Below are 24,715 nucleotides of genomic sequence, written 5' to 3' on the forward strand. Positions count from 1 at the left end.
AAGTGCCGTTAAGTGAAGGTCCTCATACTCGAGTCGGAATGAGGCCCCAACTCTAGAATGAAGCTTCTTTTTATTAGGATAACTGCTAAAGACTATGTACATAAAGTCAGCTAAGCAAGTGTGTTACTCAATCTAATGGTCTAGCTTTTCAAGGTTGAATTTCCAGTTAACTGGTTTCTGTATCACTAGGAAGGGTCCGATGTGAAGGAGGATCCACCTTGGACACGTTCAGCTATGTAAACATGTCCTAAAGCCTTGCACCTTCTCCAGCCCTTCCCTTTTGAAGTCTTTTCCTTTGAGGCTTCTCTCCTGCATCTCCCACAAACGACAAAGCTGGAGTCATCATACTTTCTGCTTTCAAATTTTGTAGTCATGAAAACAGTGTGGTACTGGTGTAGAATGAGACACATAGATAGATGCCACAGGAAAAAAAGAGACCAGAAATAAATGCAAGTTCCCCTTGACCACCAGGGAGGATGTAGGCTCAAAACAAGGACTTTGCACGGTCTCTGGAAGAGAGCTAACGTGGATTTTGAAGGGGATTCAGCCAGGAATGTGCGTGAATCATACCGCAAATGCCCCAGATGAGATCCTCAGGTTCTCACTGGTGTTTCCTGACACATTTTGGGAGAGACAGCTGGAAATGCCGGACCCTGTGCAATGGGACACATTGATACTCATGCCATGGTGGGCAGCGTGCATCCACATGGTCAATCTGGGGTAAGAAACGCAGCCCAAAGGACGCTTTCACCTGGGTCAGGGCACACCTGCCAAGACCCGCTGCAGGAGCTGCCCTCTTTACTCTGCTGCTTCCTGCGTTGGGTCCTGGGCCCTGGTTCCGCTGCCATTCCAGGTTACCCATTCCCCTGCTGGTGCACTGTTACCTTTGGGAATGATGAAAAGGTCCTAGAAATGGATAGTTGTGACGGTTACATAACACTGCAAATACACTTAGCGTCTCTGAGAATGATTAAACTAGTAAATTTATGTTATGTGTATTTTCGTAATTTTTAAAAAAAAATCTTAACGTTTATTTATTTTTGAGACAGAGAGAGACAGAGCATGAACGGGGGAGCGTCAGAGAGAGGGAGACACAGAATCTGAAACAGGCTTCAGACTCTGAGCTGTCAGCACAGAGCCCGACGCGGGGCTCGAACTCACGGACCGCGAGATCATGACCTGAGCCGAAGTCGGCCGCTTAACCGACTGAGCCACCGAGGCACCCCTGTGTTTTCGTAATTATTAACTAAAAGTTGAAAATCAAAATTATATTTAAGAAGCTATAGTCAAACAAATACCCTTGCCACCCTTATATGTGCTCTCCATCACTAACAAGTTATAGCAATTAAAAAATTTGTTTTCTTCCTGCAGATTCCACATGTAAATGAGATTGCACAGTATTTATCTTTCTCCGCTGGGCTTATTTCACGTAGGGCAATGTCCTGCAGATTCGTCCAAGCTGTCACTAATGACAGGACTTCCTCCTGGAAAGACCCATGGGGTTGACTTCCTTTGTGCACACATGAGGGAGATCCTGCTCCTGGTACCCCACTGCCTTCCTACTAGTGGGATCACTGATGAGGAGAGGAGAATAGGACACAGTCAGTGCCTTGGGGGCTCGGGACGCCAGCCACAGGGGTGCCCATTGGGCCCTGGTGGTGGCAGCTGTGGGAAACTCACACCTGAGGGATCTACTTCCCCCACCTTACCGAGAGCAGGCTCAGCATTTTGTAGCAATGGTGGCACTTCCTCCTTACCCTCACAAGCCCCACTGGGAGGTTTGCTAACCTGACACCCAAAGCTCCTCCCAGGGCTAATCGCCATCTCCCGACATCACACCTGAAGGGCAGGTACCCAGCCAGTGCGCCAGGCCAGCGGAGACACACAGCGACTCAGTCAGCCCTGAGCACAGGAGCCTGGGGGGAAGGGAGGGCCTCGGCTCTGACCCCTGGAGATACAGAGTACATATTGTGGAGGACTGTCCACCAGCCAGGATGGTGCCTGCACTCTGAAAACTAACTAATTTGGTGTGCCTTTGTGAAGAGAACAAAAGCCAGCTAGATAGGCTCTGATATTTACACGTGGATGACCAAAGTGTCTGTGTTATCATCATCATTTTGTTGCCTTTTCTGTTTTTAATTTCCCTGAGAGTTCTGAAACGTTGCATAAGAAACTGGGAAGAAGTCATTCAGATCCAGAAGCCACTGACAGGTACAGTCAGTGTGTATGCAAGTTATTTCAAACTTCAGGAGAGTCGGAATGCAAGGGTCTGACAATTAATGAAATGGGTATAGGACATTGGGCAGGTGTCATTATGGCTGGTGGTCACAGCGGAGGGTCCAGCTCCTCCCAGGCAAAGGCTGCCATAAATGCTCGTGCAATACAGAGTCCTTAGGAAGGTTTAGCCTGCACCCCAAGATATCTCAGGAGAACATGGTGTGTGCCTGAGACCCCTGTGGCTGGATCGTGTGGAGAAAGGGAGGGAGAGGAGAGGTCACCCGGGGTGCTCTGGGACCCATGGAGGGAAGAACTCTTTTAACAAATGTGAATTTATCCATTCTTCTTCTTTTTTTTTTCAACGTTTATTTATTTTTGGGACAGAGAGAGACAGAACATGAAAGGGGGAGGGGCAGAGAGAGAGGGAGACACAGAATCGGAAACAGGCTCCAGGCTCTGAGCCATCAGCCCAGAGCCTGACGCGGGGCTTGAACTCACGGACCGCGAGATTGTGACCTGGCTGAAGTCGGACGCTTAACCGACTGCGCCACCCAGGTGCCCCTATCCATTCTTCTTAAGCTGGTAGATACAGGAGCTGAGACCCAAAGCCGCTACTCCTCAGCTCCTTCCCTCGCCTTCCTGTCCCCAGGCCTAGAGGTCTATCAGTGACAGCCAAGGCCAGTCCAGGGGTCCTGGGTCACAGAAGCATGGACTGCATGGCGGTCTTGGGAAAGGAGGGGATGAGGTCACTGGAGAGGGAGCTGCAGGTCAGGAATATGACCTCAGGGAAAACGATCTGGAAAGACAGAGAAAATCTGAGGGAACCATTGATGAGAGAATCTTCCTCCTTCCTGCCTTCCTTCCTTCTCCTGTGAGAACTTGGCATGGATATCCTCTTGAGTATTTCCTTATTTTTAATGAGAATTTCATTCTCCACAGGGATCACTGCTGGGATCCCTGCGACTCCCTCCATTTGTCTCAGACTTTTAATCCCAGCTGTGCCTCTGGTCAATGCCACTCATTAGAGATTTAGCTCCACAGCAAATCCTAGGACAGAACTTGGGACAAGCAGACCTGGAAGATGTCACTGGGGATCAGCTGGAGAAAGATGACAACAGAGGAAACAGGGAAGGGGGAATGACACATGTCCCCCGGTGGGACACAGGGAGGTGACAGAGTGGACCCTCAGCTATGGGAGATGGAGGGATGTTCCAGAGGGTCTTGTGGAAGGAGGGTGATGCCCAGAGAGACAGAGATGCCCTGACTGACACAGGTGAGGTCAGGTGGGAGAGCAGGTGGAGGGCAGGTGAGGGGTCTGCTGTCCCCGCGTCACATGGCAACCATGATTTAGACAGGTGTGGAAACATCACAGACAACCAGGGCTGAAGGATGCCTTTCCTCCCCCATAGGAAGGATGGGGGTGTTGCTGTAACTCCTTGACTGAGGGCTTAGTCTGCACCATTCATTCGTTCATTCATTCATTCAATTCATTCATTCATTCTTTCATTCAACCCACATTAAAGTAATTTGCGCAAGTGTAAGATCAGTGCTCATCACAGTGTGAAATAAAATATGATTTTCTATTCATTTCAGAATTGTGGTACACTGTCTGTTTCATATGATGTGCATGGTTGCTGTTTGCCTTTCTCCTCTGTATTTGACAGCCCAACTTATATTACCCAAAGGTTCCTACCTAATCGATTTGTGTCTATTTATCAAAGGAATCCTTGATACACTGGGAAAAAAAGGATACAATTTTATATGCACCAAATGTAAAATATAAGGAGTATCTAGAACTTAAGACAAAAGGAAGAATCAAAAAGAGCAATTGACACATCTGAAAAATACAATGTCAGCTTCCATAAGTCACCATGAAATATAGAAATAATTGACGAATATCATATTGCTTAGAAATAGCGACTGAAATCATGGCAGTTTGAAAACTAATGAATTTATTCTTTATTTATCATAATAAACTGGGGAGTCACACTAATCAGCCGGAATCCCTGACCTTGAAGGGAGCCCTGAGCCAACCCAAGAAACTCTCAGATATTCTTAAGGCACCCCAAGTCAGAAAATCCTTCCCTGCTGGGAAGGCCTGTGTTTCAGGAAGGATTGGAAAACTGGATGTGGGAGAAGAACCCAGGGCCCTGGAGTCCCTCACGAAGTTGGAAGGGACAGAAAGATCCAGCTAACCCCTAGTGGCTTTTAACATGAGTCAGAGTTACAAATAAATGCAACAACACATCAGTAATTAAGGGTTTTTAAGGGAACAAAGGGAATACAAAGGTTAACAATCTCCACCAGGCCAGGAAAGTGCTTCACCACATCAGAGACCACAAGGCAGAGGGCAAACTCCCAGCGCTGTGTCAGAGGAAGCAAGGCCCTGCATTCCTTCCCCCAGGTCAGGAGCCCAAACCTCCTCCAGTTTATACTGGCTCTGGGAGCAGACCCCTGGCCCCTTCCCCTCGCGGGACGGTTACTTCTCCTTCGTTATAATGTCAGTCTCCACACGAGGAGGAGCGCAAGCTGCACGGACATAACCTAGGATGCAGGTACGGTCCTGTTTTCTAAGTGTGCCCGTGCGACACGATGGCCACCTTTCGCAGGGTGGCAAAGTCCCCTTTCTGAATATCGATCCGGATGACTGAATAAAAGGAACCCGCTCACTCCTGCTCTGAGACTCAAGGCTTTGCAAGTTATTCCTCGTGATCTCATTATTTTGCTGCAAATCCAGTTTCCTCTGTGAGACCACACACCTGGCAGAGTCTCTAAATTTCACTGTGGGTGGAAAGCACTCAGCTTAGCTCCGAGACAGCAGCTTCATTTTCCTCTCCCTGTCTCTCTAAGTTCTATTACTTAAATATATAAATTATAATATGTGATATATAAATTGCAACATGGAACATACGTATAATGTGTATATGTAATCTATAGTGTTTTATATCATACAAGATACCTATATTTAATAGTTATATAATACAGTTACAGATGTAATAATTCAATATAACATATTACACATATTTAAAATGTGTTTATATATTGCTTATATATTATACATGCATTTGTAATATGTAATATTTATTTATAATAAATATCATATATATATATGTATATATATATGTGTATATATATATATATATATATATATATATATATTTCTTTTTACCCCATCAAGGACCCAGATGCCCTGGATGACAAAGTAGCACAGTCTGACAGAGACCCTTGAAGGAAAGCTAGAAGTTATAAGGTGACAGAAAGAATGGGGGTGATGACTGCCATGCAGAGATGACGGGAACAAAGGAGTGCAAATGCCCCCCCCACCCCCACCTTCCACCACCCCAGCATCTTTTCTCTTCAGCCCTAAAGGGATCTCCTTGTCTGTGAGGCAGGAGGTGAGGAGAGGACTCAGGACAGGACAGAGAAGTCCCATCCTCCCCTCCCCAAGGGTCTTTTACCCTAGACGCAGGTAGCATGGCAGGTGATTTGTTCATTGTGCGAACTTCTCCAGGTGTGGGATTGACTGTCCCTACCTGAACACCACCTGGGCATTGACTCCATGGGGTTGGAGGATGAAACATGGAGCGAGGGAGTGAGTCAGAGCTGAGGGCTCATGTGGCTCCAGGGGCACAGGGGCTGCAGAGTCACACTGCCGGGGGACACTGCCTGATGAGTGTGCGAGAATTATTAGAGTAGTTCCCTAATCGGTCAGCTCTAGAAGCTTGTCCTCATAGGACCGGTCCCACAGTGCCACCTGCTGGGCTTAGACACCAAATCGTCCAGTCGTTCTGAAACTTCATAGCACTCTTGGAATGATGTCCAGACTTTTGCAATTGGATCTAGAATGCCTTCATTCCCAAATGCAGTAGGATGAAGAGATGCCCTCTGTCTATTTTAGGAATGGTTGCAATTTTTCTGGGTCACCGACGACCTCCGTGTGGTTAAATACATGGTGTATTGATTGCACAGTGCTAACGCTACCAGGTATTACCTGACATTGGAGTTTGCCCTTCCAGGTGCCTGGGGTCAAAACCAGTCTAGTGTCATCTTACACTTAATGAAAGCCTTAAAGTTCTCAGAGTACCAAGATGGTTCAAACTCATAATAGTTCTCTTGGACTTGTCCTCTAGTGTAACCTTTGTTGCGGTGGGGGGTTTAGATTCTCCTGATAGATCCCTTCAGCCCACACTGCAAGGACTTTTGATGCCTGTCTTTGCCATGAGGACAGGATGCTGTCAGGGAAATGTGTCTTTTGCTCCTTATTTTTCAGCATTCACGTTTTCCCTTGAAATTTAGCCTGGCTGGGGCGCCTGGGTGGCGCAGTCGGTTAAGCGTCCGGCTTCAGCCAGGTCACGATCTTGCGGTCCGTGAGTTCGAGCCCCGCGTCAGGCTCTGGGCTGATGGCTCAGAGCCTGGAGGCTGTTTCCAATTCTGTGTCTCCCTCTCTCTCTGCCCCTCCCCCATTCATGCTCTGTCTCTCTCTGTCCCAAAAATAAATAAACGTTAAAAAAAAAAAAAAAGAAATTTAGCCTGGCAAGTGCTTATATATTTGACACTCTGATATACTTCATATATCAGTTTTGTAATTAAAAATTTTTTTTAATATTTATTTATTTTTGAGAGAGAGAGAGAAAGAAAGAGTGGGGGAGAGGCAGAGAGAGAGGGAGACTCAGAATCCAAAGCAGCTTCAGGCTCTGGGCTGTCAACACAGAGCCCAATGTGGGGCTTGAACTCACAGACTGCTAGATCATGACCTAAGTTGCAGTCAGACGCTTAACCGACTGAGTCACCCAGGCACCCCCATTTTGTAATTTTCATCACTATGAGGATAGGTATAAACAGAACATTACTATAAATGGAGGCCTCTTCCCTTCTGAGGGGTTTTTCTATCTCTCCTGGACCGCAAACACTCATGACCTATTACTCTATGTGTAATTCATGGGGGTTGGGTGTCTAAGATATGGGTCCGCAGAATAGATGTATACCCAACATCTTCCCAACAAAGGAACCAGAAGGAGTGAGCAGTAGATATTGAGGGATTAAACTGGGGGCAGCAAGCTCATGGCATGATGGCACTGAATATCGAGATGGATCTGGACCTTGTTGGTTACACCTTCACCATATTAAGTCACCAATCCACGGTCACAGTGTTCTCTCACGTATTTAATCTTTTTAATATTTTCAGCAATCTTTTGCAGGTTTCAGTTTGCAAGTCTCTTGCTACTTGTTTATTTTGCCTCCTAAAATGATTATTATTCTTTTTGATGCTATCCTACATGGAATTGGTTTTAAATGTCCTTTGGGGCTTCTTGTAGGCATAGAGAAAACCACCCGAGTGTTGTAGGGAATTACTATGTGAACTCCTGTAGGAGTTCTTAGACAGACCCAGGTTTGTCAGGGGTGATGATAGAGTCTGCTCCCCATTTTGGAGCAGTAGGAACAATAATGAAGCAGGAGGGAGTATGAGAGGGGAGTTCTGCGTGCCTGACCATGAAATGAGCGATCTCACAGGGCAAACTCTGAGCATAGGACGGCTTTAAGAACTAAGTGGATCCTGTGCTGCCTCTGTTTCTTATAGGGAAACAGAAAAGCACAAAGATTTTTTTTTCATTTGGGAAATAATAACTCATTTATATATTTCAGAACTTGTATACTTATTTGTGAAACATATATTTCATAAGCACCAGCTAATCTCTGACTGGTACAATGAGGGAGTAACACAAAGGGTCAGGAAGGAGCCGTCTCTGTGTTCCTGCCCCAGTGGTTCCGTCAGGACCGAGAGGAGAGCTCTGCTTCCAGAACTCTGATTCTTCAGGGTTTGGCCCCTGGGAGAGGACACCAGATCTCCCAGCACCCAGCACCTCTCTGCTGGCTGACCAGTTCTCACTCCTTCCTCCAGCCTCCAGCATCTCTCCACACCTCCTCTCTGAACCCTTATTCCTCTTCTCTTAGGTCAACATCATCTAAAAGAAGCCCTCTAGCTTTGACACCCACCTTGGACTGTTGGATTATTTGAAGGTGGAGACAAAAAACATATTCCACTCCAATTATTCATCTTTTCTTTTATATTTACACAGGGATTGTGCAGTTAATAACCTATAAGTTTCTGATTATAAATTATTCCCTGGTAATTATACTTTTATTTTATCGATTCATTGCTACATTACTGAGGCATTTTTAAATACCCTTTAACAAGTTATAGAAATCATTAAGTATTCGTCCTCTATAGTAAAAGACCAGTAACCATAAAGTGCATGTTTTCAAATACAAGATAGTATTTGACATGTGTGTTAATGTCAAGTGTATATAGGTATCAATAGCATATGACACATACACGGACAAACATTCAAGGATGTTCACCAGAGGGTCATTTATGTTTAGGGCTCATGGGGACCATCTATATGAATCCGTAGGGAAGGAGGTTGCCAAAAACCATCAGTCCTTCCTAGGATGTGTGGGCCTGTCCCACCTCTGGGAATGACAGGTGATGAGAGTGAGGGGAAATGAGTCAATCATGAGATGGGAAGGAGCTCAAAGATTTGGTGGATGCCCTGGAGAGGAGAGAAGGTGAAGCAAGGAAGTGAAGGGGGGGGATTAGGAGAATATCTAAAGCAGAGAGAAAGGACCCCCCCTGCCTGGTTCATTGCAGTTTCCCCACACAGAGCCCCTGCCCCTCCACAGAGGAGTGTCTGAGGAACCTGCAGAATGTGGCGGAATGAATGTCTGAGAGCATAAGGAAGATGGACAGGCACAGAGAACCTGTAGGAAGATTGATCCAGTCACAGCTCAGGCCACTCTCAGGTCAGAGACGCCCCTGTGAGCTGAACAAGCTGTCATCGGTCACTCACCTGTGTCTCCCATTTTGGGAGATTTCCACCTCCTGATTCCTCTCGGGACAACCTACAGCCTCTCTTCCCATCGGAAGAGTCCCGCCCTCACCTGCCCTCCCTGACATTTGGTCACCTGGGCAGGGACCGTAATTGGGCTGACTTTGCAGCTCCTGCTGCTCTGGATTCCAGAGTAGGAGCAGATGGCAGTTCTGGAATCCTGCATGGGGTGGGGCTGGGGGGGTGGGGAAACCACGTTCTGCAAGTGAGGGCAGGAACTTCTCTCTGAGCTGCACTTGGGTAGCAAGTAGTGTTCTCATATGCATTGTATTTTGCAAATTAACATGGAGCCATACAGGAAATATGACAGTACAGCCTCCTGAGGGCCACCATGGGGACTGAGGACAGGATTTCTCTCCTTCTTTCCCTTCGTTCTTGGGAATGGAGTCATTCATGCAGATATGGGGCATGTCTGGCCCCTGCATCACTCTGGGCTGATGATGGTTCTAGTCAAGGGAAAGGAAGAGATGATCTGGGTTTCCTATGGGCTGAAGGAAGATCAGCACCCGGTTTTTCCATGGGATTAGAGGGGTCACAGTGCAGGAGAATCATACTTGGGGAAGGGGTCGTTGCTCCCAGGCCTATTGAAGCAGGCTCGGGCTCTTCCCATGTGTAAGAGAGGTGGGCATCAGTCTCTGCTCTCTTGTCAGGTCACAGCGCCCCCTGGTGTCCACAAAATCATAACGTGTATTTGAATCTAATTAGTACTTCAAAATCAAGTTTTTAAATGCAGAACAACCCACTTACTAGCTTTTGCATGGAAGTGAATAATACACAAGTATGCAAATGGGAAATGGCATGTGCACAAAAATAAAAAGTGGAAAAATCATACTGTCAACCTCTTTTAATAATAAATTAAAAACATAATTTAAGAAGTAAAAAAATGAATATTCCATTAAAAAAATGAATAAACAGACCATTAAAACAGTTCCATTAAAAAATGAATAAAGAGACCAATTTCCTTAGAAAAAAAGACAATATTATTAGGAAATATTCCATAAAAAGGCATAAGATGTGGTTAACTGCACAAAATACACTAACAACTTTCAGAGCTCATAGTTTCATAGTTTCATTTGTTTGCACTTCTCTCTCTCTCTCTCTCTCTATATATATATATATGTACATATATATATATTCTTATAGAAAGAAATACATACACTTGATATATAAAATACTGAAAAAGGGGGGTGCCTGGGTGGCTCACTTTGTTGAGTGTCTGACTTTGGCTGAGGTCATGATCTCAAGGCTTGGCTCTTGAGTTTGAGCCCCACATCCCGCTCTGACCTGACAGGTCAGAGCCTGGAGCCTGCTTCAGACTCTGTCTCCCTCTATTTGCCCCTCTCGTGCTCACGCTCTGTCTCTCCCTCTGTCATAAAGTAAAATTAAATTTTGTTTTAAAAGTACAGAAAAAGGAAAATTGTAGAATATTATGAAATATTGATGCAAATGTTCTAAATAAGATATCAATAGTGAGAATCCATTATCAGACTAAAATAGTCATATAAAGTGACTATATGTGATTTATTGCAAATATAGAGTGGGATTCCGTATTAATAAATCTTCTAAGATAAGGCATCATATTAGTAAATAAACAGATGAAAATCCCATGGTCTCAGTAGACCTTGAAAGATTCTTTGAAAAATTGAAAGCAAAGTCCTAATAAAAACCACATAAAATGGAAACAGATAGAAACATTTATATTGTGATAGCACATTCCCTCCTAGACATATAGAACTCACTCCCACAACCAGGGAATTAAATAATGGGGTGGTGGAGGGGAGGACATTTCTGCAAGGTGAACAGGCTAATGTGACCTAAACACCATTATAACTCAACATCCTTCTGCAAGTAAGTATTAACAAAGTGAATAACAAATAGCAAGTGAATAACAAAAATCACTGGCTAGATCTCAGCACTGATGGGAATGGACAGGGACTCATTTCAAAAGACCCATGTGTACGAATCAGCCATAGATACTCTGGATTTTGTGACCCTGTTTCTGCTCTAATGTGACATGGTCACTGTCCTCAGGGTGACCTGTTTCTGGCGCCCAGGAATTTGCGCTCAGTTTGAGAAAATCAGAAAATATCTTGCTCCCCAGGACAGGCTTCAAAGAGAAATTTAAGAGAATGTGGAAAGATTTGTAGACAAATTCTTTGAGGCGGGTGACAGACCTCAGTTGATATCAAACAAAGAAACAGCTGATGGGGCCAAAATGTCAGGGCTACACAGCAAGTCCCATTTCTGTGGGGACAGCAGGTTTTTGTCTCACTTCCCCATGAGCCTGGAACATTGTGTAATCACTGACAGTTAAGTGAATGGTCTGGCAGTAATAATCTGCCTCGTCCTCAGCCTGGAGCCCAGTGATGGTCAAGGAGCCTGTGGTGCCAGACTTGGAGCCAGAAAATCTGTCAGTGACACTTGACGGTCGTCTGTTATTACCATAGATGAGGAGTTTAGAGGCCTTTCCTGGAAGCTGTTGGCACTAGTTCACATTAATTCTACCAATGTTGGTGATGCTTCCATCACAGGAGATGGTGACCTTCTGGCCCAGGCCCCCAGACACTGAGGGCGGCTGAGTCAGCTCAGACTGGGCCCAGGAACCTGGAAGGGGAGAGACAAAGAGAGCATGATGCTGGGATCTAGACACCAGAGGAGAATCCAAGGCCCACGTGTCCTCCCTGGACCACTTCCTCTGTTCCCTCATCTACTCACCTGTGCAGTAGATGAGGAGGGTGAGGAGAAGAGGGAACCAGGCCATGGTGGAGGTCATTACCAACCCTGCCTTCTGTGGATCCACAGCTGAGCAGATCTCCTCTAATCCCTTCCTTCCCCTTTTCATCCTCTGAGAGAGGGAGGGCCCATCCATGCAAATCAGACCAGCAGCTCTCTGACACTTCACTGACCCTGGGTCAAGTCCCTCTGCCTGAGGATGTCAGGTGGGTTGGACAGGGAGGTGGTCTCTGGGGCCATGCCAGGAGAGGGGAGGTCACAGTTTGGAGTCCTGAGCAGAGGGCACAGGCATTGTCCAGGTGCAGGTCCCAGCTCTAGTCATGGTCGACCCTCAGAAGCAGGTGACGACCACCCCCTGGTGTCCAGGCCCAGACACAGCATATGTGACATGGTGAGCAGATCTCATCAGAGTTCCTGCCTTCCCACTGTTCTGTCCACCATCCCCTTCCTTCGGGACAGGACAGGTGTCCCCTGTGTGGCCTCCGATCCCCTGAAGACACACTGTGCTCTCCTCTGGCTCTGCATAGTGAGTCTGTCCACAGCGCCTTTGGCTATTATTGATGGGGCAGCACTGACATGGTGACTCTTGTACAACACACAGATGAGGATCAGGGTCACAGAGCGATGGGTCCACATTGACACATGGCCAGTTCTGTGCAGGAGGCCGATTCCTTCCCCCTTCCCTGCTTCCTCTCTGGTCTGAGAGTTTTCCTTTCCCAGAACCTCCCTCAGCACTGAGGACACAGGGAGACCTTTTGTCCAGGTTGTGGGTAGAAGCCCACATCCCTCGTGTGCATCCCTACAGGGTTCCACACTGAAAATCTTTGTCAGCTGTCACTCTGGCCACCTCACATCGCATACTGGGGACAATGGAGGTTGGCTTCACCCCTGGGGAGACCCCTGCAAGGAAGCACCTGTGAGCACCTAGAGGCTAAGCCACTGTGACAACCAGAGGCAGGTGGCTCCCAGTTGGGATCACAGCACACAAGGCTCAGAGACAGGCCACAGCGCCCCCTGCTGCCCGAGACCCAGGCATGCCCATATGTTTGGTCTTGCCCACAGAATACTTAAAAACATCAATAGACTTTATGATTTATTGTCACAGAAGAATTTAGTAGAATTTCCAGAGTTCACAAATACACCAACCCCCTCCACCACCTTGTCTTTCCCATCATCCAACTCTAGCCTGAGTATGGTCACTTGTTATACACCATGAACCAACACTGACAAGTCATTGTCACCCAAAGTCTATATTTACAACAGCAAAGCTGACTCTTGACGTTGCTCATTCAATAGGGCAAGAGCTATACACTGATATATGTCCATTTTAGAATCATAAAGAGCACTTTCACTGCCACAAAAACCTCTCTGCTCCAGCTGTGCATCCCTCCCTATGCTCAACCCCTTGCAACCACTGATTCTTTTATTGTCTAAATAGATTTGCCTTTTTGGAGAATGTTACATGCTTGGAGTCACACAGCGTGCAGCCATTACACGTTGGCTGCTTTCATTTAGCAACGTGCAACAAAATGTTTTCTGTGTCTTTTTATGTCTTGGTGCCTCATATCTTTGTAGCTCTGATCAATATTCTATCGTTGGGGTTTACTCACCTGTCACCTCCTGAAAGGCATTGCGATTGGCTGCTGCCAGGTGTGGACAGTTATGGATAGAGCCACTGTCAACATACTTGTGCAGGGTTTTTTTGTACACATTGTTTTTAACTCCTTTAGGTATGTGCAAAGATGCATGATCCCTGGATTTTAAACCAAGACAATGATCTGGGGTTTTGTTTGTTCGGTTTTTGTTTTTTGGGTTTAAAAATTTTTTTTTCATTACATCCAAGTTAGTTAGCAATAATCATGATTTCGGGAGTAGGATCCAGTGGTTCATCCCTATATAGAACAGGCCGTGCTCATCCCAACAAATGTCTTCCTAATGCCCCTTGTCCATTTAGCCTATCCCACCTCCCACAACACCTCCAGCAACCCTCAGGTTGTTCTCTATCATTAAGAGCCTCTTATTTTTTGTCTCCCTCCCTGTTTTTATATTATTTTAGCTTCCCTTCCCTTGTATTCATCTGTTTTGTATCTTATATTCCCCATATGAGTGAAATCATATTATATTGGTGATTCTCTGGCTAATTTTGCTTAGCATACTACCCTCTACTTCCATCCACGTTTGTTGCAAATGACAAGAATTCAGAGAATGTTCAGTTTTAAAAGAAATTGCCAAAATCTTTTCCAAAGTAGCTGTACCATCCTGAATTCCCCTCACCAATGAAATAGAGTTCTGTTGCTCCACATCCTGGACAGACATTGGTGTCATCTGTGGTTTTGATTTTGGCCATTCTAATGGGTATGTAATACTATGTCATTGCTGTGTTTTTGTGCAATTTCTTACTGACATATGTTGAACAGCTTTTCTCAAGATTATTTATATCACACGAATATCACCTTTGTTGAGATAATCTGCATTTTAAAATTGAGATTCTTTCTTTACTATTGAGAAGTCTTATCTTTTAAATTAAAAACAAACAAATAGTTCTCTCCTTAAATCACCTTCCATTTGCAGTAGAAAGGATATGTATAAAGAAGTCTAGGGGCGCCTGGGTGGCGCAGTCGGTTAAGCGTCCGACTTCAGCCAGGTCACGATCTCGCGGTCCGTGAGTTCGAGCCCCGCGTCAGGCTCTGGACTGATGGCTCGGAGCCTGGAGCCTGTTTCCGATTCTGTGTCTCCCTCTCTCTTTGCCCCTCCCCCGTTCATGGTCTGTCTCTTTCTGTCCCAAAAATAAATAAATGTTGAAAAAAAAAAACTTAAAAAAAAAAAGTCTATGCCCTACATTTCCTCGTTATTGCAATCGTTTGTTAGATGCAAATATATGTCACATGTATTTTGTGAATTCCCTGAAATAAGAAGAGATGTATCCAAAGGGAGTCTTTACTCCCCATCACGGATGGTGAACATCTTCACGGATGATGAACATCTACCGAAGGACTCTCAAAACACCCTGAACAGAGTTTCAGAGTAGATGGAGGAGCCATTCTCCAGCCTACATTCTTATAAGTATCAGACTCTCCTCGTCCCCATCACTTTCTGAGCAGCAGTCACTGAAATGGAGATGTTGTCCACAGAGAATATGGGGGGCCCTTACAGGGTCACCAGCTGCCTAAGAGGAAAAATGAATAAAGGTGAAGAGGGAGAACTTTTGTTGTAATACAGGGGCAACAAGTTCATCCCCTTTTATGGTGAGCCTGGGACCAGGAAGGCCTTTTACATTCTGAGAGGGGGTCAGAGGGAAAAATGATGGAACCATGAATCAGTCCGCCATTGCATGCAGGCTTCCTTTGCAAAAGTTAGTGACCTTGACTAATCCCATTCAACAGGTTTCCTTCTAGTTCTGTCGATTTTTTTCTTCACTCTGCAGAAGCTTTTTATTTTGATGTAGTCTCAATACTGTATTTTTTCTTTGATTTCCCTTGCCTGAGGAGATATCCCCAGAATAATGTTGCTACGGCCAAACAAGAGAGATAACTGACTGTTCTCTCTAGAATTATTATGGTTTCAGGCCTCCCATTTAGGTCTTTAATCCACTTTGTGTTCATTTTTGTGTATGGTGAAAGAAAGTGGTCTGGTTTCATTCTTTTACATGTAGCTGTCCAGTTTTCCCAGCACCATTTGTTGACAAGACTGTCTTTTTCCCATTGCTTATTCTTGCCTAATTTGTCATTGATTGGTCATATTATCTTGGGCTTATTTCTGGGTTTTCTATTCTGTTTCATTTATTTTTTTTTGTCTTGTTTTGTGCCAGTACCATACGGTTTCAATTACTACAGTGTTCTAATATAAATGGAAATCTGGAATGGTGATACCTCCAGTTTCGGTTTTCTTTTTCAAGACTGTTTCACTATTTGGGAACTTTTGTGGTTCCATACAAATTTTAGGACTGTTTGTTCTAGTTCTGTGAAAAAGGCTTTTGGCATTTTGATAGGAATTGCCTTCAATCTATAGATCGATTTGGGTAATATAAACATTTTAACAATATTTGTTCTACCAATCCATGAGCAGGGATGTTTGTTCATTTCTTGTGTCATCTTCAATTTCTTTCATCAATGCTTTATAGTATTCATAGTAACAGTCTTTCACCCCTTCGGTTAAGTTTCTTCTTGGGTATCTTATTATTCCTGGTTCAATTTTCAATGTGATTGATTTCTTGATTTCTCTTTCTGTGGCTTCATTATCACTGTATAGAAATTCAACAGAGTTCTGTACATTGATTTTACATCCTGTGACTTTACGGAATTTATTTCTTGGTTCTGACAAGTTTTTGGTGGAATCTTTAGAATTTTATATATACAGGCAGGTTCTTCAGAGAAGCTGGCTGCGTAGGAAGATGCTCGGCTCACCGCGTCCTGCTGATCACTTAGATTGCACCCACATCTGCTCAATAACCCATAAAACCACCAGAAGACTAGCAGAATGGACTCTCCAGAGTCAAGCGTACACAAGTGGCCCGTGGAAGAGGGTAGGAAGGGCTGAGAGGTGGTGTGCACTACTCGGACTGGTGGGAGGGATCTGGGGCAGAGGGGGGGCAGCGTGCCAGGCAAGGCAGAGCCCCCAAGTATGGCTTTCAAAAGCGGAGGGGCCGGATCCTGTGAGTTCTGACAGCCAGCGGGACTTGACATCTGGAATGTTAAAAGTCAACAGCCCTGCTCGGAGAGCAAGAGGGCAAAAGGACACCGGGAGGGAGAGGTGTTGAGCCCCAGAAGACAGAGCTCAGCTCTCAGGGAACAAATGCTCTGGCCAGCGCCATCTCCCTCTCCCATCCTCAGCCGAACTCCCAAAGGGAACCACTTGCCGTCACCGAACTTGCTTGCACCGAGCAAACACCCAACGCTGTGCTTCTGTGGGTCCATCCCTTGGACGGGTCTGCCTGCTTCCCTCCTGGTGCTGCAGGGCCCCTCCCACAGGGGATCACCGACAGCAAACTGAGCTGAGCCTGCCCTTCCCTCCCTGGTGCACCTTGCGGATCCACGCTGGCTAATACACCAGATCCCATACAAGCAGCACCGCAAGCCTGGCAGTGTGCAAGTGGCCCAGACGGGGGCCACACCACTCCACAGTGAGTCCTGCCCTAAGAAGAGGGGAAGATAAGGTACACTCCAGTCTGACTGTGATGCCAGCGGTTGACTAGGAACAGACATCGGGTGTGACTGCGGCCCCGCCCACCAACACAAGTTCCTCCAGACAGTACAGGGAAAGTGGCCTGCAGTTCTGTGCCACCCCACAGACTATCCAAAATGACAAAATGGAAGAATTCTCCTCAAAAGAAACTCCAGGAAGGAGCGGCAGCTAACGAATTGATCAAAAACGATTTAAGCAGTATAACGGAACATGAATTTAAAATAATAGTCATAAAATTAATCGCAGGGCTTGAAAGAAGCAAAGAGAACAGCAGAGAATCTATTGGTACAGATATTGAGGGACTAAGAAACAGTCATGAGGAGCTAAAAAATGCCATAAATGAGGTGCAAAATGAAATGGAGGCGACCACAGCCCGGATTGAAGAGGCAGAGGACAGTAGGTGAACTAGAAGATAAAATTATAGAAAAAGAGGAAGCTGAGAAAAAGAGAGATAAAAAAAAATCCAAGAGTATGAGGGGAGAATTAGAGAACTAAGTGATGCAATGAAACACAACAATATCCGTATAATAGGAATTCCAGAAGAGGAAGAGAGAGAGAAAGGGGCTGAAGGGGTACTTGAACAAAACATAGCTGAGAACTTCCCTGATCTGGGGAAGGAAAAAGGCATTAAAATCCGAGAGGCACAGAGAACTCCCTTCAGACGTAATTTGAATCGATCTTCTGCCTGACGTATCCTAGTGAAACTGGCAAAATACAAGGATAAACAGAAAATTCTGAAAGCAGCTAGGGATAAACACACCCTAACATATCAATGCAGACCGATAAGACTAGTGACGGATCTATCTACTGAACCTTGGCAGGCCAGAAAGGAACGGCAGGGAATCTTCAATGTGATGAACAGAAAAAATATGCAGCTGAGAATCCTTTATCCAGCAAGTCTGTCATTCAGAATAGAAGGAGAGATAAAGGTTTTCCCAAACAAACAAAAACTGGAGGAATTCATCACCATTAAACCAGCCCTACAAGAGATCCTAAGGGGGATTCTGTGAGTGAAATGTAGCAAGGACCACAAAGTACCAGACACATCACTCCAAGCATGAAACCTACAGACATCACAATGACTCTAAACCCTTATGTTTCTATAATGACATTGAATGTAAATGGACTAAATGCTCCAACCAAAAGACATAGGGTGTCAGAATGGATAAAAAAACAAGAGCCATCTATTTGCTGTCTACAAGAGTCTCATTTTAGACCTGAGGACACCTTCAGATCAAAAGTGAAGCGATGGAGAACTATCATGCTGCTGGAAGTCAAAAGAAAGCTGGAGTAGCCATGCTTATATCAGACAAACTAGACTTTAAATTAAAGGCTGTAACAAGAGATGAAGAAGGGCATTATATTATAATTACAGAGTGTATACATCAGGAAGAGCTAACAATTATAAATGTCTATGCCCTGAATACGGGAGCCCCCAAATATATAAAACAATTCATCACAAACATAAGCAACCTAATTGATAAGAATGTGGTAATTGCAGGGGACTTTAATACTCCACTTACAACAATGGATAGATCATCTAGGCACAGGATGAATAAAGGAACAAGGGCGCTGAATGACACATTGGATCAGATGGACTTGACAGATATATTTAGAACTCTGCATCCCAAAGCAACAGAATATACTTTCTTCTCAAGTGCACATGGAACATTCTCCAAGATCTATCACATACTGGGTCACAAAATGGCCCTTCATAAGTATAAAAGAATTCAGATCATACCATGCATACTTTCAGACCACAATGCTATGAAGCTTGAAATCCACCACAAGAAAAAGTCTGGAAAACCTCCGAAAGCATGGAGGTTAAAGAACAACCTACTAAAGAATGAATGGGTCAACCAGGCAATTAGAGAAGATATCAAAGAATATATGGAAGCAAATGAAAATGAAAATACAACAATCCAAACGCTTTGGGATGCAGCAAAGGCAGTCTTGAGAGGAAAATACATTGCAATCCAGGCCTATCTCCAGAAACAAGAAAACTCCCAAATACAAAATCTAACAGCACACCTAGGGGAAATAGAAGCAGAACAGCAAAGACACCCCAAACCCAGCAGAAGAAGAGAAATAATAAAGATCAAAACAGAAATAAATAATACAGAATCTAAAAGAACTGTAGAGCAGATCAACGAAACCAAGAGTTGGTTTTTTTGAAAAATAAACAAAATTGATAAGTCTCTAGCCAGGCTTCTCAAAAAGAAAAGAAAGATGACCCAAATAGATAAAATCATGAATGAAAATTGAATTATGACAACCAATCCCTCAGAAATGCAAGCAACTATCAGGGAATACTATGAAAAATTGTATGCCAACAAACTGGACAATCTGGAAGAAATGGACACATTCCTAAGCACCCACATACTTCCAAAACTCAAACAGGAAGATTGAACATTTGAACAGACCCATAGCCAGCGAAGAAATTGAATCACTTATCAAAAATCTCCCAACAAATAAGAGTCCAGGAGGAGATGACTTCCCAGGGGAATTCTACCAGACATTTAAAGCAAAGATAATACCTATCCTTCTCAAGCTATTCCAAAAAATAGAAAGGGAAGGAAAAGTTCCAGACTCATTCTATGAAGCCAGCATTACTTGGATTCCTAAACCAGACAGAGACCCAAAAAAAAGAGAACTACAGGCCAATATCCCTGATGAATATGGATGCATAAATTGCCAACAAGATACTAGCCAATCGAATTCAAGAGCATATAAAAAGAATAATACACTAGGATCAAGTGGAATTCATTCCTGGGATGCAGGGCTGGTTCAACATTTACAAATCAATCAATGGGACACATCACATTAATAAAAGAAAAGATAAGAACCATATGATCCTGTCATTCGATGCAGAAAAAGCATTTGACAAAATTAAGCATCCTTTCCTAACAAAAACCCTCGAGATGTTGGGATAGAAGGAACATACTTAAACATCATAAAAGCCATTTATGAAAAGCCCACAGCTCATATCATCCCCAATGGGGAAAAACTGAGAGATTTCCCCTGAGATCAGGAATACGACAGGGATTTCCACTTTCACTGCTGTTGTTTAACATAGTGTTGGAAGTGCTAGCATCAGCAATCAGACAACAAAAGGAAATCAGAGGCATCAAAACTGGCAAAGATGAAGTCAAGCTTTCAATTTTGCAGATGACATGATATTATACATGCAAAATCTGATAGGCTCTACCAAAAGTCTGCTAGAAGTGATACATGAATTCAGGAAACTCGCAGGATACAAAATCAATGTACAGAAATCAGTTGCATTGTTAGACACTAATAATGAAGCAACAGAAAGACAAAAAAAGAAACTGATCCCCTTCACAATTGCACCAAGAAGCATAAAATACCTAGGAATAAACCTAACCAAAGATGTAAAAGATCTGTATGCTGAAAACTATAGAAAGCTTATGAAGGAGATTGAAGAAGATATAAAGAAATGGAAAAACATTCCGTGCTCAGGGACTGGAAGAATAAATATTGTTAAATGTCAATACTACCCAAAGCTATCTACACATTGAATGCAATCCCAATCAAAATTGCACCAGCATTCTTCTTGAAGCTAGAACAAGCAATCCTATAAATTGTATGGAACCACAAAAGGCCTGAATACCCAAAGTAATTGTGAAGAAGAAGGCCAAAGCGGGAGTCATCACAATCCCAGACTTTAACCTCTACTACAAAGCTGTAATCATCAAGACAGCATGGTATTGGCATAAAAACAGATACATAGATCAATGGAATAGAATAGAAACCCCAGAATTAGACCCACAAAAGTATGCCCAACTAATCTTTGACAAAGCAGGAAACAATATCCAATGGAACAAAGACAGTCTCTTTAACAAATGGTACTGGGAGAACTAGACAGCAACATGCAGAAGGAAGAAACTAGACCACTTTCTTACACCATTCACAAAAACAAACTCAAAATGGATAAAGGACCTGACTGTGAGACAGGAAACCATCAAAACCCTAGAGGAGAAAGCAGGAAAAAGCCTCTCTGACCTCAGCCGCAGCAATTTCTTACTTGACACATCCCCAAAGGCAATGGAATTAAAAGCAAAAATGAACTATTGGGACCTTATCAAGATAAAAAAACTTCTGCACAGCAAAGGAAACAATCAACAAAACTAAAAGACAACCAATGGAATGGGAAAAGATTTTTGCAAATGATGTATCGAACAAAGGGCTAGTATCCAAAATCTAAAAAAGGCTCACCAAACTACACACCTGAAAAACAAATAATCCAGTGAAGAAATGGGCAGAAAACATGAATAGACACTTCTCTAAAGAAGACATCCAGATGGTCAACAGGCACATGGAAAGATGCTCAACGTCGCTCCTCATCAGGGAAATGCAAATCAAAACCACACTGAGATACCACCTCACGCCAGTCAGAGTGGCTAAAATGAACCAATCAGGAGACTATAGATGCTGGAGCGGATGTGGAGAAACGGGAACCCCCTTGCACTGTTGGTGGGAATGCAAACTGGTGCAGCCTTTCTGAAAACAGTGTGGAGGTTCCTCAAAAAATTAAAAATAGAACTACCCTATGACCCTGCAATAGCACTGCTAGGAATTTACCCAAGGGATACAGGAGTGCTGATGCTTAGGGGCACTTGTACCCCAATGTTTATAGCAGCACTTTCAACAATAGCCAAATCATGGAAAGAGCCTAAATGTTCATCAACTGATGAATGGACAAAGAAATTGTGGTTTATATACACAATGGAATACTACATGGCAAAGAGAAAGAATGAAAAATGGCCTTTTGTAGCCATGTGGATGGAACTGGAGACTGTTATGCTAAGTGAAATTAGTCATTCAGACAAAGACAGATACCATATGTTTTTATTCTTAGGTGGACCCTGAGAAACTTAACAGAAGACCACGGGGAAGGGGAAGAAAAAAAAAGGGGTTAGAGAGGGAAGGAGGCAAGCCATAAGGGACTCTAAACACTGAGAACAAAGTGAGGGTTGATGGGGGTGGGAGAGAGAGGAGGGTGGGTGATGGGTATTGAGGAGGGAACATGTTGGGATGGGCACTGGGTGTTGTAAGGAAACCAATTTGACAATAAACTTAATATTTAAAATAAATAAATAAAATAATATTTGACATGTAAAAAAAAATTCATTTGAGGCTGAAATCTTTAAGGGCAGATGACTTTTCTAGGTGCTCCTGGCTGGTTCAGTTGGTTAAGTGTCCCACTTTAGCTCAGGTCTCACTCAGGATTCATGACTTTGAGCGCCACATCAGGTTCTGTGCTGACAGCTCAGAGCCTGGAACCAGCTTCAGATTCTTTGTCTCCCTCTCTCTGCCCCTCCCTTATTCATGCTCTCCCTCTCTCTCTGTCTCTCTCTCAATAAATAAATAAACATTAAAAAATTCTTTAAAAAATGAATGACTTCTCTTACACCCTGGAGTGATTCCTAGGAAGTAAACCCTTCTTTAATGACCCTGTGTTTTTCCTGCAATGCACCCCACATTACTGTGGCGACAGACAGGAGATGACGGTATAGGTTCATGAACTGATGAGTGGAAAGGGGAGGAGGGATAAGGGGAAGAGTGGAATTTGGGAAAAGAAACGACCCTGGGCCTGGAGATGTAACATGACATTAATGAATAGAGAAAGAACATTTAGGTGGGACACTGACAAAGAGAGTTCCAAGTGTGGGAAAACCAGGAGACTTCATTTGTGACTCTTAATAGTAAGCTTTGTGTCTTTCAGAGGCAGAGTCACAGTGGCATTGGAATCAGGCAGACAGTGATCTGACTCCCTGTGACCAGGACCCTGTGAGGTGGAAACACTCAGCAATGACACAGAGGTGACTGAGGGAGCCTGAGAGCAGGAGCAGCCCCATATGGACTGTGTGGACAAAAGAGTGCTTCCTATACTGGCCCCTGAGTCTGTTCCTCACCCGACAGAGTGAGAGGAAAAGAAAAGGTCTCAGGTGCATGGCAGTCTGGAAACGGTCACCATTAAGGTTTCTGGAAAACTTTGTACCTTCTAACAACCTCGGGGAATAGGAGGCCATCAGAGTAGGAATATGTGTTCTGCTTTCTATTTCTCATGGGACTGTTTGCATTGCAGGTCAGAACCTCGTGCCACTGAGGGTGTGTTGGGCTGGAGTTGATCTGATGCAGGGGTATCAGAATGGTCTGGGGGCTGAGCTGTAGTTTTATGAGACATAAAGACCCTGGCCTGTGTCCCCTGTGCAGATTGTCCATAGTCCATGCTCCGACCTGAATAACATGGAGGATGGAGGGAAGATGGTACAGGTGGCTGGGACTTCTTTGGCGAAGCTTCCATCATTTTCTTCTACCTGGACCCCAACTCTCCCAACTACACGGTTAGTCAGTGAGTCGAAGTCCCACCAGACAGTCACTGAGTTACCCAAAGCAATAGGTGTCCCTTCCCTGGTTGTCATGATGCTGTCAGGGCAGAGGGTGGGGTGGTTTGATCCAGTCATCCTGAAAGCTGGGGTTTCTTTTTTTTTTTTTTTTTAATTTTTTTTTCAACGTTTATTTATTTTTGGGACAGAGAGAGACAGAGCATGAACGGGGGAGGGGCAGAGAGAGAGAGACACAGAATCGGAAACAGGCTTCAGGCTCCGGGCCATCAGCCCAGAGCCCGACGCGGGGCTCGAACTCACAGACCGCGAGATCGTGACCTGGCTGAAGTCGGACGCTCAACCGACTGCGCCACCCAGGCGCCCCAAGCTGGGGTTTCTTACCAGTGGGTCAGTAAGGGCCGGTCTCTGTCATCCAGACGTTATGTTGTGTGGACATTACCTGGGACTGCAGACACATTTTCCCCATGTGGGAAGTCAGTGTGAGACACAGTACATCTGGCTTATGTGTCCTCTTTCTTGCCCAAGACGGTGTCAGCTCTGTGAGCATGGGGACCCTCCCTGTCATTTCTGTACTGTGATCTGAGCCCCGAGCCCACATAGGTCATGTAGTGAGGGTTCTCTCAATGCCACGCATGTAGAGCATGTGGACGGTTGACTATCCTCAGTCAGGCACAGCTATGCTCTGTGTCGCTGGTTCTGTCCTGGTGCTTTGATATGGACTGAACTGGGTCCCCATAGATTCCTATATGGAAACCCACATTGTGACTTTATAGACTTTATAGAAGAGGTACACAGCATGGGTGAGCACACGTGGAAATGCCACGTGAGGACCCAGGACGAATGTAACAATTTGCAAACCAAGTAGAGAGACCTCAGGGGACATCAAACCTGCCCCCACCTTGAACTTGGACATTTAGACTCCAAAACTGTGAGAAAATAAATATCTTTTGATTTGTTCACCCAGTGGGTGGTATTATGTTATGGCAGCGCCAGCAGGCAGACACAATCCTCAAGGACTCTGTCCCCAGGGCAACCGGCCCCAGCATCCAGGAATTTCTGCTCAGTATGCATAAAACAGAAAATGTGCTCCTACAGGGACAGGGTTTGGTGTCTGAATTGAGAGGACAAGGACACATACTCAAGAGAAAGTTCACTGGTTTGGGTTTCAGACCTCCGTTTTAGGGAAGCAGCTGTGTTGGCAGAAGGTGGGGGCTGCACAAGGAAAGTGCATCAGTGTGGGGACAGCAGGTTTTTGTCTCACTTCCCCACGGGCCTGGAGCACTGTGTCAGCACTTTGAATAGGGTCAGCAGACGTGCAGTAATAAT

At 44.6% G+C, this 24,715-nt stretch overlaps 1 protein-coding gene, 1 long non-coding RNA gene, 1 pseudogene and 2 gene segments (V, D, J or C); 1 reads left to right on the forward strand and 4 right to left on the reverse strand.

Annotated features, from left to right (window-relative positions):
* Window positions 1–24,715, reverse strand: part of LOC125148931 (immunoglobulin lambda variable 5-37-like) — a 1,027,427-nt gene that overhangs the window by 626,437 nt on the left and 376,275 nt on the right.
* LOC125148968 (uncharacterized) overlaps window positions 1–24,715 on the forward strand; it is an 863,358-nt gene that overhangs the window by 625,273 nt on the left and 213,370 nt on the right. The window lies entirely within an intron of this gene.
* LOC125148944 (immunoglobulin lambda variable 5-37-like) overlaps window positions 1–24,715 on the reverse strand; it is a 657,272-nt gene that overhangs the window by 621,653 nt on the left and 10,904 nt on the right.
* The window catches only part of LOC125148935 (immunoglobulin lambda-1 light chain-like), an 899,300-nt gene that overhangs the window by 602,286 nt on the left and 272,299 nt on the right, over window positions 1–24,715 (reverse strand). The window lies entirely within an intron of this gene.
* The window catches only part of LOC125148936 (immunoglobulin lambda variable 5-37-like), a 647,249-nt pseudogene that overhangs the window by 593,753 nt on the left and 28,781 nt on the right, over window positions 1–24,715 (reverse strand).

This window comes from Prionailurus viverrinus, chromosome D3 (genome assembly GCF_022837055.1).
Source record: "Prionailurus viverrinus isolate Anna chromosome D3, UM_Priviv_1.0, whole genome shotgun sequence".
NCBI lineage: Eukaryota > Metazoa > Chordata > Mammalia > Carnivora > Felidae > Prionailurus > Prionailurus viverrinus.